At 34.9% G+C, this 15,006-nt stretch overlaps 1 protein-coding gene across 1 annotated transcript in view; it reads right to left on the bottom strand.

Annotated features, from left to right (window-relative positions):
- Window positions 1–15,006, bottom strand: part of LOC150109348 (uncharacterized) — a 233,482-nt gene that overhangs the window by 66,832 nt on the left and 151,644 nt on the right. The window lies entirely within an intron of this gene.

Genomic DNA, 15,006 nt, shown 5'->3' with positions numbered 1-15,006 from the left:
CAGTTTTTAGTGAAGATGACAACTTAAATTTGGAAACAGACAACAGAATAAGCAAAGCTGGTATGGTGGGGGCCAATTGAATAAATTTATATGGAATAAGGGAGAAATTAGCCAAAATGCTTAAACTAGCAGTATATACAAGACAGTGTTCAAACCTGTTTTAAATTTTAGATCTGAGGGTTGAGTTAGAAATTAAGTGCTTGATAAAAGACTAGAGACCACAGATATGAGGATTCTGAGAAAACATAGTGAGTGAACCAATGCCATCAATGGCAGAATCATATTAAAAAGGAAAGGAACTTGACATTATTAGCTTTCAAGTATGTGTCAGTGGGGCTAATCTAAGATTGTATAACCACTTAAATAGAAAATGGAGATGAGGAAAGTTTAACAAAACAGGTATTTGATGCTAAGTTTGCAGGAAAGAGACCCAGAAATGATCAAAATCTAGTAGGATTGATACAGCCAGATGTGCCATAGAAGCGCAAAATGTTAGATGTGATAATAGTGGAGTGGTGACAAGTAACAGTCTATATGTACATGTAGGTTTCTGTGATTAAGTGGTTCTGTAGGCAGTTTCGGTATTGAGACCACATTGTAATGTAAGGAGTTTATTATTAAAGGAACATGTAAGACCACAGTAATAACTTTTAATTAATAAGGTACAGATATTTCATACTAAAACTAATAGTACATCTTCAGTGTTACAAACAGTTATAGGAATGGAATACAAGTAACGAACATTCGGTGGATCACCTATTAAAATACATAGTTGTCGTGCGCTAGGAAATGATTGAAAATAATAATTAATTAATATTTAAGATAATTTGTTTTTTTAATGATTACATAAAATAAGTCTCCCAGATCTTCAAGAGCGATAGACAATCATTTCGATTTAAATTCGGTTGGTGTAAATTGGCTTCGCAACTTTCTTTGAAAAGGCGTTCATATTTGAACCTGCATCTATGGAGGAGAATAGCTTTATCCCACTGGATATTATGGGTAGTGTTAATACTGTGTTGTGCTAGACCAGACTTCTGAAGTTTGTTGTATTCAATATAATACTGATGTTCTTTAATTCTTTTTTCCACAGAATGGCCAGTTTGTCCAAAATAAGAAACATCGCATTCACATGGTATTTGGTAAACACCAGCCAAAGATAGAGATCACAGTTTATCTTTTGTAGAAGGCAATAAGGAGGAAATTTTGTTGATAGGAATATATGTGAGAATCAATTGGTACTTTTTTAAAATTCTACCTATAGGTTCTGAGATTCCTGGAATGTAGGGAATTGGAACTCTGCAGACTGTTGAAGAAACCTTAGGTATTGGAACATAAGATTCAATTATCTGTTGGATTTGATTAGGGTGGTAATTATTCGATTCCATTAACTTTTTAATGATTGAAAGTCCTTGTTGTAAGATTTCTGGAGAAAAGCAAACTTTATGTGCTCTATTAATTAGAGATTTAAGAATGCCAAATTTTTAAGATGTGTGGTGAGCAGACTTTTTATGAATGTATCTGCCAGTAAATGTGGGCTTTCGAAAGACGTTTGTAGATAAGGTACCAGAAGAAGTTCGAGTAAGGAGGATGTCCAAAAATGATAAAGTACCAGAATTTTCTTTTTCCATGGTGAATTGGATATGAGTGTGAAGGCTATTTATCTGTTGTAGGCTATTTATCTCTTAATAAGGAATTTATTAAAAATAAACAATTAAAAACCCGACAAGTTAATATAGACAAATTAATCGTTAAGACTTTTGTTGTGTAAAACGTTTATGTACCATTACCCCTGATGATGTAAACCTTATGACACAACAAAAGTCTATTAACGATTAATTACACATATTAGATGTTTTTGATGTTATTTAACAGTTGTGAAGTTATCAAAAACATCTAATATGTGTAATTAATCGTTAATAGGCTTTTGTTGTGTAAATTTTACGAAGCACAAATCTTTTATGGTTTTTAATTTTAAGCACAAATTTTTAATTAGGGTTGTTGTTTATTTTTAATAAACAATTAAAAATTGAGTCCACGTGGTTAGCCTAGCGGCTGTGTGCTTCACAACCATATGCCAGAGGAAGGAGTGTCCTAGGTTCAATTCCTGTCAGAGACATGAGGAGCTGAAGGATCTTCCTCAGTCATAGCCTAGTTAGCCAGTCTTGGGCATGGACAGTAGGGTTTTATTCTCCCCAGTTTATCTGGGGTTTTTCATCCCACAAAGCAGGCAAACCGGCCTTGAGAACTCAACACCACCGTGGACATAGGATACACCGGGATGTAGGGCTGACCACCTTATCCTATGAATGATTAAGGTCCGATGATTAATAAATCCTCGCCACCACAAGGTAAAAGAGGGAGAAAGAAAATGAGATGAGATTAAAAATTGAGGAAGTAGTTCATATTACAATGTGGTCTCAATACCAAAAACTGCCTACAGAAATAGCAATCTAATTTGGATGAAAATTGGTGATAGATTGATAATAATGTAAACTTAATCATGTAGTGCTGACCTAGTAACTTGCTCTTGATGGTACATATCATGAAATTGATGATAATGATGACTTTTTTACTGTTGGTTGTTCTTTTATGGAAAATGTATATTGAATCCAGGATTTTCTTTTGCTTTGATGATGGATATGTCTTGCTCAGGGTTGTGTGTTGTGGGATATATACAAAAGATACTCCCTGTTTTCTTCTGAGCTTCTTTGACTGCTGTGCAATCATCATTCCACCATGGCTTAGGAAAGCATGTAAACCAACTGGATGTTTTAGGAATTGCAATGTGTCAGTTTGTGTAATACACTCTGTCACATGGTTCACTACATTACTGATAGGAGATGAGCTGAATGTTGCAGAACTCAATTCTGCTGAAGCAAAGGTCGGGTATAGCTAGGCATTCATGCATACTCAAGGTGCAAAAAAACAACCTATTTATATACTGCATAATATTTTAAAAAGTAATATTTTTTAATGACCTGACATAAGATGACATTACATTATATTTGAGATTTTCTCCACCATTAAGAATTCATAAATACCAGTTTCACATGAAAATTCTACCAAAAAAACAAACAAACTGGAAATGGCATGACATACACAGTGATGAAATAATAAAAATGTGCCAACCCGAAGGGACATGATATATAGTCAAGAAAATTCCCAGCTGAAGTGCAACACGTGTGCAATAACTTAGCATAAAAATGTTAAGTAAATCTTGACAGAACATTGCTAGCTGATAAATTTGTGTGTAGTTAGTATCTTGAAGGCTCCTGTGGTTGGGATTTATTTTAAATTATTTCCAGTATTAACTACAAGGAAATTATTTAAAATAAATCCAGGCCAGAGGCACCCCATGAGATAATAACTAACTAAAATAAATGACATATTGATTTTTAATCAACTTCTTGTACTTTTTTAGTATGCCTCTTCAACAAAAATATACAGGTTATACAAATATAGGGAGAGTGGATGTCGAAAGTGTCAGTGAGTACGTGTGCGAATATGGAATATATTACAATGTGGGTAGGGAACTTGAGACTGAGCAGATATATGTGATAAAGGTGATTGGGCAAGTGTGGTGGGGAAATCACAACAAACAAGTGGCTTGGATAGGACTGGTTATAGACCTAAAATATTAGGTCTATAACCTAATATTTTAACTGTGTTTGTATACAAATGCAAAAAGTATCAGAAATAAAGGAGATTAAATGGTTTCACTGATTGAGTTTATTTGCCTCAAAATCATCAGAATAAGTGAAACATGGTTGAATGAAGATGATATTCTAACAGGAATAGAAATGGAAGGATACAGCATTTTTTGCAAGGATAGAAAGGAAAAGAAGGGAAGGAGAGAGTGCTCCTGATGATAGCAGAGGAATTATGTCCATATAAGGTAGACTTGAAAGAGGGAAATAGTGGCAATTTCCCAATTTTGAAAGAGGGAAAAAGCATGAGGAAGTATGGTGTAACATGAAGGTTGACAAGAAAACATATATAGCTGAATGATGCTATATGGTTGGAAATGTGGAGAGTGGTGATGAAGAAATGTGTAAACAACTTAGATTAGTGAACAAAAGAAGGCAGTATAGATTGAAATGAAAAGCATTTGGGAATAATGAAAATGAATTTCTTGAGTTCTTGAGAGATAACTATTTCAAGCAGCACATCAAGGAGAGCACACAAGGATTGAGAGTTTTAGATCTGATCATTTCATCAGGGATGTAATTGTGAGTGGGATTTCACACTTTCCTCCAGTTGGTGAGAGTGGTCATCAGGGTTTTGGATAGCCATATGCAGATTTTTGTGAGGAAAAGATATATGTGAAATTATAAGGCTGGTGATTATGACAAACTTAGGAGACAGCATGGAGCTATAGCATGGAACAAAAAGTTGAATGGTAAGGAAATAAATGCTGCTTAGGAACTAACAAAGAAATACATATCAGCATCAATGTGTGAATGTATTTCAAAGGCCAAAAGACTGAATAAGGTAGGTGTTAAATGGGTGAATGTGGAGCTTAAGCATGAAATCTGGAAGAAGAAGGTACTTTGGAGCCAGTATATGATGAATAATTGTAATAATCAATTACATGAAGAGTATAAAGAACAATCCAGAAAAGTGACTCAATTAGCAAAAAAAGTGCAATGTGAAGCAAAAATGGCCAATCAGGCAAAAAAAAAAAAAACCTTAGAGAGATTTTTAGATATGTGGCAAGTAGAAGGAAGAATGATCATGGTAAGATGATGTTAATGGATAAAAATGGTCGAACGGTAACTGCTGCAGAAGACATTGTTGAGGTTTCAAGGGAGTCGAAGGAGGGTAAAACTATTCCACTCCATAAAGGTGTGATAAGGCTGTAGCTTCAAATTATAGGTTAATTTACATATCTGGACTTGTGAAGAAGATACTGGAAAGATTGGCGAAAAATAGGTGGATAATAGCAGTTCTTTGGTTATCAGTATGGGCTTGTTAAAGGGAGATCAAGTTTTAATAACTTACTTACGTACCACAACAAGGTGACAAATATCTTGGGCAGGAGAGAGATGCATATACAGTAGTGTGCCTGGATTTCGAAAAAGCTTTTGATAGACTACCATATGATAAGTTGTTAAATAAATTGAAACAGATGGGATTGGATAACAGACTTCTGAGTTGGATGAGTGACTGGCTGTCAAATAGTTATTAGAAAGTTGTATGTGGGGATGTAGTATCCCGAAAGATGAAGTTCACTGGTGGTGTAATGCAGGGTTCAGTTTTGGGACCATTGTTAGGGATGGGTTTAACTAGTGATATGTAGCTGTTCGCAGATTATGCAAAATTGGGGAAAGCAATGCAGAGTCAAGTATATTGTTATGGCCTTACAGGAGGACTTGAATAGATTGCATGAATGGGCAGGTAAGTGGAACTATCAGTTCACTGTTGCAAAGTGTAATGTTTTGAGATTTGGTAAGCAACGATGAGATGCAAAATATACACTTGGTGGGGGGGGGGGGGGACTTTAAAGGAAGTAGAGGAGATGAGTGATCTAGGAGTGATGGTGGACAAGGTCCTAAAATTCAGGGGCAACATTGCACAAGTTGTGTAGGTGTCACATTGGATAATGGCAATGATATAGAGGATCCTGACATGCAGAAATAGAGGGGTTATAATGCCATTGTATAAGGTCTTGATCAGGTCTCATATGGATTATTGTGCACAGATTTGGTCGTCAGGTTTTCATGGTGATGAGAATATGTTGGAAAGGGTCTAGAGATGATTCACAAAGATAGTTAGTGGGCTTTGGAATGTGGAGTATGGGAACAGATTGAAAGAATGTAAGTTGCAGAATCTCATGAATAGGAAGAAGGGGGGGGGGGGAATATGATTGAGACATATAAGCTAATCAGGGATTGTTATCAGGTGGAAGAGATTTTTTCATAGAATGGGGGGGGGGGGTAGAACAAGAGGCCATCATTGGAAACTATATAAGGAGGGGATAAGCAGAGGAGTGAGGATCAGGTTCTTTGCATAGAGTGGTTGGTGAGTGGAATGCATTACTAAGTGTGTTGGGAATGTAGATTGAATGTAGTACAAAAACATTCAATCAATTTAAGGCATAGTTGGTTGCGCATTGTGTGCAATGGTCTCTGACTCCATGGAGGTCAGATGTGAATAATAATAAACAACAGTATTAATGCACTCGCATCAGCACAGTTCCCAGAACCAGGGAGGTGGTGGGTATTCACGTATATATACATTATAAAAAATGTAATGACACTGGCACTTCCTACCTAAGGCATGCTATGCATATACAAACTTAACTTTGATTCCTGAGATCTCTGATCATCTGTCTATGAGTAACATGAATGCCCCATGACAGTAAAGAGCTCGCTCTTTACACTATGTGTTCTTGACCGAGAACATATATATCATTTAACATATTTCATGTAGCCAATACTTTCTATTTACAAAAAATAACCTGGATACATAAAATGCTTAAATGCATATTACAAATAAACTGTTACTATAAAAGTGCAAGAAAGAGCTCTGGAAAAAAAGGAACATATTCAATCAGCATGCTTATAGAAATCTAACTCACATGCTTAGTTGTGTTTAATACTAACTGACCAGCTACTACAGTAGAGCCCATTCACCTCTTTAAAAAGTAAAAAAAAATTTAAAAAAAAAGAAAAAACTTTCATTCTAGTGCAATTTTTCATTAGTAAAAAAATCAAAATTATCTGCACTTGAACTGAGAAATATTTCAATGTATTGTTAAAATAGATCTGGATAGCATTATCATTCTTACAAACAGAGAATGCAATCAAAAGTAATGGATTAACTTGTTTTCTTACATATGGTATAAGAAAATATACATTTTTAATTTTAATGATGAAATGTGAGATCATAATGCTTAAGCATCATCATTTCTCATTCATTCACAGTTCCAACTACAAAACAACTCAGAAAAACTTAATTTTTTTTTGCCACTTTTTATATGGTCATCCTGCACTAGTGTATTAACAGAACTTGCTAACATCAGATTTGAGGATGCAAAAATTGTTCTTTAGTGTTTAGAACGATAGATATATTTATTTAAGAATGAGTCTAATCGAAAACAAAAATTTCCTGTATAAACATAAGCTGTGAAATTGGAACCCAACTTTATAAATATCAGAAATACTCCCCCTCCACACACACACACACACACAAACTACAAATATCTCATTAAAGATCTTCTTTAATCAGATAATTTGATATATATTGTTTTATCAGATATTTAAATATATATTGTTATATAGATATATATATCTATATTGTTATATAGATATATATATCTATATTGTTATATGTGTGTGTGTGTGTGTGTGTGTGTGTGTGTGTGTGTGTGTGTGTGTGTGTGTGTGTGTGTGTGTGTGTAGAAGGTATTTTACCTTGGGTATAATAAATGTTAAAGATACCAAGCTATTTTAAACCTGGTTTTACTCCATTTCCCAGTAACCAAACAGACAGATAAGTCAAGTTTGCGCCTGCAAGTGTTGCAAGTCTAGCTGACGCTGCACACAGTGCAAGACCAAGGCAACTCATGGTAAAAATAGAATAAGCTCTGATCACTAATCTTAATATTTACCCTTAATGCAAAGCACATCTCCTGGAGGAGATGTATGATGCTTTGTATTAAAGGCAAGGGGCTACTACCCAGACCGGTTTCGACCTTTATTGAGGTCTCATCAGTTGGAGCCAGGCTAGAAATACCAAGATTTTAGTAATACAGAGCTTCTAAGTATTTTACCAGAACAAGTTACCATAAGGTGTTTTAACCTTATTAAATAAAAATCTCAGGAGGAGATATAAATGTAGAAAGTATTTTACCTTGGGTATAATAAATGTTAAAGATACCAAGCTATTTTAAACCTGGTTTTACTCCATTTCCCAAGTAACCAAACAGACAAATAAGTCAAGTTTGCACCTGCAAGTGTTGCAAGTCTAGCTGACCCTGCACAAAGTGCAAGACCGAGGCAACTCATGGTAAAAATAGAATAAGCTCTGATCACTAATCTTAATATTTACCCTTATCATATATAACATGTATGCTATATATATATATACACACATAAAACTCTTTTTATGCGAATTTTTTTTACGTGAATTCAGAGTTATGCGAATTGGGATATCAAAAATAATTTTTTTTACCCGATTTTTATTCACTTTTACGCGACCAACCTAAAGTCTAAGTTAGGAAAAAATCCGTAATCAAGAAAATTCTGAGAATTTTGGAATTGCATTCTCGTTTCGATTAAAAAAATTCTAAATTCTTAAGAATTTCGCTTATTGGGAATTCCTCGAATTGCATAACAACTGCGCATAAAAAAGCAGTTCTTAGCAGTTTGAATTTGGTGTTTGAGTAGACAACACAGTTACCGCATTTTTTGCATTTGCATTTAAGTGAAATCAAAATAAAAATTGCATCATAAAATTAATAATTTTGCCAAGAAATCATAAATGATAAGCTATATGTAATTTTCAAACTTTCATTTCATTAACCGAAGATTTTAATCCAGCCCCTCACACGATGTTGCCGATAACCAGGGGAGAAGAAAAAAAAAAAAAAAAAAAGGAAAGCCATTTCCTTGGATATAAAAATTCAAATTTTTAGATTGTCTTCAAACTGGGGAAGGTGGGATGGCTGTGGGTAAGCATTTTGGAGTCCGTGAATCAACTGTTAGATCTATAAAGAAAAATGAAGAGGCTATTAGAAAAGCAGCATTCTGGTACAAAATCAAGTGCAAAATTATCATCATACAAAAGAAATGTTGTTCTAGAAAAGGGCCAAAAAAGCTTTAGTGATGTGGATAGAAGATAACGTACAAAAAAGAATGCCAGTTGACGGAAATTTCATCAAGCAATCAGCATTGAGATTTTATGAACAGATTAAAAAACTGCAGCCAGATACTTCATCTCAATTGAGGAAAAAATATGAATTTCATGCAAGCAATGGTTGGTTGGCTAAGTTTATTAAAAGACATGCTCTTCATAATATAAAAATTGAAAGTGAAACTGCTTCTGCTGATGAAACAGCTGCTAAAGCATTTTCACAAAAACTTGCTAAAATAATTGAAGATGGGGGTTAAACTTGTGAACAAGTTTGGAATATGGATGAAACCGGCCTTTTCTGGAAAAGAATGCCAAACAGAACTTACGTATCAAAAATGCAAAAATGGTTGGTGGGTTCAAAGCAGCAAAGGATCGCATACCACTCCTATTTTGTTCAAATGCTTTAGGAGATTGGATGTTAAAACCACTGCTCATAAATTGAACATTAAGACCACGGCCAATGAAAGGCGTAGATTTTCAAAAATTGCCAGTTCATTGGATGGCCAACAAAAAAGCTTAGGTGACCATTGATATTTTCACTGAATGGTTCCACAAACATTTTGTGCCAGAAGTTAGACGCTATTTGAATGACAAGGGTCTCGAATTTAAATTGCTTTTGATTCCTGATAATGCACCCAGTCATCCTGCCATAGAACACCCAAATGTGCAATTTTTATTTCTGCTGCCCAATACCACATCGTTACTACAACCTCTAGATCAGGGTATAATTGCAACTTTTAAAACATACTGTTAGTTATGGATATGTAGAAAAAAATTTCAATTATGGATTGTATTGATCATGTTCGATTATCATTATCTGAATTGAGACCAGAAACTATGAAAGCATGCTGGAAAGCTATTTGGCCCACATGTGTTAAAGAGAATGCTCCTGTTCCCCTCAATCATACTGCAGAATTCCTCAATAAAATAAGTTTGACATGTGAAATTGGTGGAGAAGGATTCGATGATCTTACGTCGGCAGATATCGAAGAATTGTTAATTGATAAACCTCTTAGCGAAGATGAAATAGTGAAGATTGTTTCTAAGACTCCTGAAAGAGAAGAAGTTAATAATAATGATCAAGATAATCCTACTTTTACTGCTGATATAAATAAAAAAGGTCTTTAACTGGCCAGTAATTTAGGCAATTATTTTTCCCGACATGATCCAAATGAAGAATGTGCTAGGAAGTGTTCACATGAGCTTAAGTTGTTAATGTCTTCATAGAGAGAATTATATTGTGATTTATATAAAGCATCAACACAGCGATTAATAACTGAGTTCATGCCTAAAACTACTGAAACAACCAGTGGTACTTTTGTTCAAGACATGACAAGAATAATTCCACAAGTTGAGGCAGAAGTCGATGACGATAATACCATTACTATTACAGTCTCACGAAAACTTTCGCATTTATTGTCAGAAATTGATATCGAATAACATAATTTTTTTACAGAATCCTTAGCAAACAACTGAAATGAATATTTTTTTTTTAAATTTATTAAAATTCATTATATGTATGTGTGTTCTCCATGAAATGTAAATAAAAATCTTATGATCCTAACGAATTTAATGTTTGTTTTTTTTCATTATTTTGCTTATATTTCAGGTTTGGAACCAATCTTCACTTTTTCTATGGAGTCAGTAGTTCTTTTTACGTGAATTCTATTTATGCGTAATTTTTAGGAACAAATCTATTGCGTAAAAAGAGGTTTAGGTGTGTGTGTGTATATATATATATATATATATATATATATATATATATATATATATATATATATAAAACATAACAAAACCAGGGAGGCAGTGAGTATTCACGTATATACATTATAAAAAATGTAATGACACTGGCACTTCCTACCTAAGACATGCTATGCATATACAAACTTAACTTTGATTCCAGCCTGAGAATCAAATGTTATATCTATATAACAATATATATATATATATCTATATATATGATGACTACTACTATTAACTCGGAGGTTGAATATGTTCATTTTAATATAAACTGACTAAAAATCCAAGAATTATAACAAATTGAGATTTATTTGAAAATGCAACATGTTTCGTCGGGATTGACTTCATCAGGCATTAAGAACATAGAAATCTATTAATTACAGTTATTATGAACTTGAGCTATAGTCTGTGTTAAAGTTCTATTGTTGTACACTTGTGCATGTGTGGAACCACACGATCTCGGGTATCTGATAGTAGAGCTGAAAGAGTCAGGCAAATTATAGCTGAGATTATTGTTCATATGAAGAGGGTCCAAGGTGATTTCTTTTGACTCAACAATGCAGCATTCTACCTCATCATGGCAAATGTGTAGGTTTGAAGTTGTTGTCCAATTTACTTCATGTTGGCGGCTTTTGTTGTTCGTGTTTATTGAAAACAGGACATGGCCTGATAGGGCAGTAGCTCTGGTTCTCTTGTAAGCAATGTCTCTCTGGTGTTCCTCAAGATGTAGGAGGATAGATTTCTCCTTTGGGCCATAGTAAGGTTTCCGCACTCACATGTGATTTTGTATACACCTGGGAATTGTAGGAGGTTGCGAGATTATTTGTAGTTGCTGAAACTTGATGTTATTTTTGGAAGAGTCGAGAAGCACGTTTGTATGTTAAATTTCTTTAAGATTCTACTCAGTTTTTTGGATAGTGTGCTGATATATAGATCTTGATATAGATCTTGCCCGATTCGCAAGAGTTGATATAATACCCAACTTTTGCGCTGGATGGTGATGTGAGAACGCATGCAAATATCTGTCCGTGTGTGTTGGCTTTCTAAATATAGAGACCTTTATTGATTCAGGCGTCTTGGTGAGTTTAACATCTAGGAAACAGAGGGAATTATTTTCTTCAATCTCCATGGTCAATTTGATATCCTGATGGAGGTTGTTTAAGTGGTTGAGAAACCTGTGAAGATTCTCAATACTATGCTCCCATATGAAAAAAAAAAAAAGATTTCTTTGATTAACAAATCAACCAAATTTGATTAACAAATCGTCATATATCCTAAATCCTGATGAAGAGAAAATTCTCGAAAAAGGTCTAAATTTTGTATTGGCACCGAAATGCATTCCTAAAAAACTACTTTTAACTAAGATGGAAAAAGCAGCTTCACTACTTCCTACTGCAGACGCGAGTTTACTTCGCATAGGAGCAATTCTTGCAAACAATGCGAAACCTCCTTCTGAAAATATATTCCCTGGTGAGAGAGTTGCAATTAAAAATCTAAGAATTGACAAGGACATCGTCATCTTAAAAGCTGATAAGGGGAATGCAACTGTAGTTCTAGATAAAATAGACTACTGAGAAAAAATCCTAACATTGTTAGAGTCAGATAGTTATCTGAAAATTGAGAGGGATCCAACAAGAGAAATACACAATAGAACCAATAATCTCCTACAAATGACCACAGAAATTCCACAAAATACACGGCTTCCATCTGTTCTTTCACCCACTCATTCCAAAGCTATATGGTCTCCCTAAGGTACTATGCTCCCCATATGGGAGAATAGTATTGAGAATCTTCACAGGTTTCTCAACCACTTAAACAACCTCCATCAGGATATCAAATTGACCATGGAGATTGAAGAAAATAGTTCCCTCTGTTTCCTAGATGTTAAACTCACCAAGACGCCTGAATCAATAAAAGTCTCTATATTTAGAAAGCAAACACACACGGACAGATATTTGCATGCATCCTCACATCACCATCCAGCGCAAAAGTTGAGTATTATATCAATTCTTGCGATTCGTGCAAGATCTATACTGTCAGATGAAGAAGAACTAAAAAAAGAACCACAACATCTTATATGGACCTTTAAAAGCAATGGCTACGCTTTAAAAAGTATCAACAAACAATTATCCCACCGTCAACATAGAGACACAGGACGACTCCAAAGGTTATATCTCCTTGCCATATATCAGCACACTATCCAAAAAACTGAGTAGAATCTTAAAGAAATTTAACATACAAACGTGCTTCTCGACTCTTCCAAAAATAACATCAAGTTTCAGCAACTACAAACAATCTCACAACCTCCTACAATTCCCAGGTGTATACAAAATCACATGTGAGTGCAGAAAACCTTGTTATGGCCCAAAGGAGAAATCTATCCTCCTACATCTTGAGGAACACCAGAGAGACATTGCTTACAAGAGAACCAGAGCTGCTGCCCTATCAGGCCATGTCCTGTTTTCAATAAACACGAACAACAAAAGCCGTCAACATGAAGTAAATTGGACAACAACTTCAAACCTACACATTTGCCACGATGAGGTAGAATGCCGCATTTTTGAGTCAAAAGAAATCACCTTGGACCCTCTTCATATGAACAATAATCTCAGCTATAATTTGCCTGATTCTTTCAGCTCTACTATCAGATACTGGAGATCGCGTGGTTCCACACATGCACAAGCGTACAACAATAGAACTTTAACATGGAATATAGCTCAAGTTCATAATAACTGTAATTTACAGTCAAATATTATAACTTGAGAGTGTCTCAATGTTTTTTTCAGTGTCTTTTAATAGCTTTCTATGTTCTTAACGCCTGATGAAGTCAATCCCGACAAAACATGTTGCGTTTTCAAATAAATCTCGATTTATTATAATTCTCGGATTTTTAGTCAGTTTTAGGCTTGAAATGTGGAAAGGCAGCAGGAGTAGATGATATTCGACCAGAAATGCTGAAGTATGGTGGTATAAGAGTCTTGCAGTGCCTGCACTGCATAGTTCAGAAAGCCTGGACAGAGGGACGAATTCCCGATGATTGGAGTAGAGCTCTCATAGTACCCATATATAAAAAGGGAAATAAAACTGAATGTGAGAATTACATGGGTATTTACCTACTCAGTGTTCCTGGCAAAATCTATGCAATTATACTTGAGAAATGGTTCAGAAGAATTGCAGAAGAAAAGCTTCATGAAGAACAAGCTGGATTCAGGCCAAATAGATGATGTCAGGATCAGATCTTCACTTTACGACAAACAGTCGAGAAAGCATGGGAATATAACAAAGATCTGTATTTAAGTTTTGTCAATTTGGAAAAGGAATATGACAAGGTGCCAAGAGAGAAGCTATTCAATACGCTAAAGTTATATGGTGTCAATGGGGCATTATATCAAGCAATACTTAGTCTTTATTTGAGTTGTAAGTCAACAGTTAGAATTGAAGGAAGTACAGGAAGATGGTTTAACGTTAAATATGGTGTGAGACAAGGATGTACATTATCCCCTCTGTTATTCATTATCTATATGGATCACATTATGAAGGAAAGTGGTATTAAACATGATATCAAAATTGGAGATGTTAATGTCAGCTCTTTGCTTTATGCGGATGATGTTATACTTCTAAATAAATCCGCTACAAGTCTGCAAGATTCTCTGACTAAATTGAATAGCTGTTGTAATAGATATGGTATGAAGGTCAGCAATAAAAAGACAAAGACAATGAAAATAGGCAGAATCATTGAAAATGTCAACTGTGTTGTGAATGGAGAACCTGTGGAACAAGTAAAACATTTCAGCTACTTAAGCACAATTTTTACTGAAGATGGCAAATTAAATATAGAAATAGACAACAGAATCAGCAAAGCTGGTAGTATGGTGGGAAATCAATTGACTAAATTCATATGGAATAAAAGAGAAATTAGTTGGAACACTAAATTAGTTGTATACAAGACAGTCAAACCAGTTTTAACTTATGGATCTGAGAGCTGGGTCAGAAGTAATACACTTCACCAAAGACTAGAGACCGCAGATATGAGAGTCCTGAGAAAGATTAGAGGGGTGAACGGATGGCATCAATCGGAATATCATATTAAAAACGAGGATGTTAGGAAAGAACTTGACATTGTCAGCATCCAGGAATGCGTTAGCAGAGCTAATCTCAGGTGGTATGGTCACTTAAACAGAATGGGCGAGGAAAGATTAGCGAAGCAAGTGTTCTCTGCCAGGTTGGCAGCAAAACGACCCAGAGGAAGACCAAGATATAGGTGGATTGATATGGTACAAAGTGCCTTAGATGACAGAAATATAAGATCTGATAATGTTGGAGTCTTGACAAGTAACAGACTGATTTGGAGGAAAATTGTAGATAGGAAGTTAGTAATGATGTAATTTTTTCCATGTAGTACTATCA

Source organism: Typopeltis vanoorti, chromosome 2 (genome assembly GCF_054136105.1).
Source record: "Typopeltis vanoorti isolate ZY-2024b chromosome 2, IOZ_Tvanoo_1.0, whole genome shotgun sequence".
NCBI lineage: Eukaryota > Metazoa > Arthropoda > Arachnida > Uropygi > Thelyphonidae > Typopeltis > Typopeltis vanoorti.
Note: the sequence above shows the minus strand (reverse complement) of the source record. Positions and strands in the feature narration are given on the sequence as shown.